The following is a 1,427-nucleotide window of genomic DNA, read 5'->3' as shown; positions in this document are numbered from 1 at the left end:
AAAATCTGAGATGGGTTTCTTTGGTTCATTTGTTCAGACAAGCTTAGCTTGTCCACATCCAGCGGTAGCAGGTATGACAAAAAGCCAAGTTCTGCTAATTCTGTAATTATTTCAAGCAGGTAATTATGACTTTAGTCACGAGTGTACCAGTTTTAATCAAGCATGTAAATAGTATAATACAGTTGGATGTTCTGGAGGAGATTTATGTTTGTGTCGGCTCCGACTGACGAGATAAGAGGCCGAGATGGGTTTCTTTCTGAACATTTGCTTCGTATGTTCAGACTAGCATGTCCACATCCAGCGATATCAGGTAAAACACAAAGGCAAGTTCTGCTAAATCTGTGTAGTTCTTCTGCAGTTATTTCAAGCAGGTATGTATGACTTTAGACATGTGTGTACCAGTTTTAATCAAGCGTGTGAATAGTGAAATACAGTTGGGTGTTTGTCATGGTCATGTCCATGAAACTGGATGTCTTCATCCTTATTTTGTTCCCTTCGATAGCTCAGTTGGTAGAGCGGAGCACTGTAGGTTCATAATGTCAGTAATCCTTAGGTCGCTGGTTCAACTCCGGTTTGAAGGAGGTGATTTATGTTTGTGTTGGCTCCGACTGACGAGATAAAAAGCTGAGATGGGTTTCTTTGCTTCGTATGTTCCACCGATATCAGGTAAAACACAAAGACAAGTTCTGCTAAATCTGTGTAGTTCTTCTGCAATTATTTCAAGCAAGGTATTTCGTTCCCTTCGATCTTTCAGTTGGTAGAGCGGAGGACTGTAGGTTCATAATGTCGGTAATCCTTAGGTCTCGGGCTCGAAGGAGGTGATTTATGTTTGTGTCGGCTCCGACTGACGAGATCAAAAGCTGAGATGGGTTTCTTTGCTTCGTATGTTCAGACAAGCTTAGCATGTCCACATCCAGCGATATCAGGTAAAACACAACAGCAAGTTCTGCTAAATCTGTGTAGTTCATCTGCAATTATTTCAAGCAGGTATGTATAATTTTAGTCATGTGTGTACCAGTTTTCATCAAGCGTGAATAGTGAAATACAGTTGGGTCTTTGTCATGTTCATGTCCATGTAACTGGCTGTCTCCATCCTTGTTTTGTTCCCTTCGATAGCTCAGTTGGTAGAGCGGAGGACTGTAGGTTCAAAATGTCAGTAATCCTTAGGTCGCTGGTTGAATTCCGGAAACTGTAGGTTCATAATGTCAGTAATCCTTAGGTCGCTGGTTCAACTCCGGCTCGAAGGAGGTGATTTATGTTTGTGTCGGTTCCGACTGACGAGATAAAAAGCTGAGATGGGTTTCTTTGCTTCGTATGTTCCACCGATATCAGGTAAAACACAAAGACAAGTTCTGCTAAATCTGTGTAGTTCTTCTGCAATTATTTCAAGCAAGGTATTTCGTTCCCTTCGATCTTTCAGTTGGTAG

The 1,427-nt window shown here is 41.6% G+C and overlaps 2 non-coding genes across 2 annotated transcripts; both read left to right on the top strand.

The window, feature by feature from the left end:
- Positions 1-492: 492 nt before the first annotated feature.
- Positions 493-581, top strand: trnay-gua. Its single transcript is given in 2 exon segments — positions 493-529; positions 546-581. It is a non-coding gene; the product is annotated as a tRNA-Tyr (tRNA).
- A 525-nt stretch (positions 582-1,106) lies between these two features.
- On the top strand, positions 1,107-1,247 carry trnay-gua. Its single transcript has 2 exons — positions 1,107-1,143; positions 1,212-1,247. It is a non-coding gene; the product is annotated as a tRNA-Tyr (tRNA).
- The last annotated feature ends 180 nt before the right edge of the window (positions 1,248-1,427 follow it).

This window comes from Micropterus dolomieu, unplaced genomic scaffold (assembly GCF_021292245.1).
Source record: "Micropterus dolomieu isolate WLL.071019.BEF.003 ecotype Adirondacks unplaced genomic scaffold, ASM2129224v1 contig_4960, whole genome shotgun sequence".
NCBI classification, from domain to species: domain Eukaryota; kingdom Metazoa; phylum Chordata; class Actinopteri; order Centrarchiformes; family Centrarchidae; genus Micropterus; species Micropterus dolomieu.
Note: the sequence above shows the minus strand (reverse complement) of the source record. Positions and strands in the feature narration are given on the sequence as shown.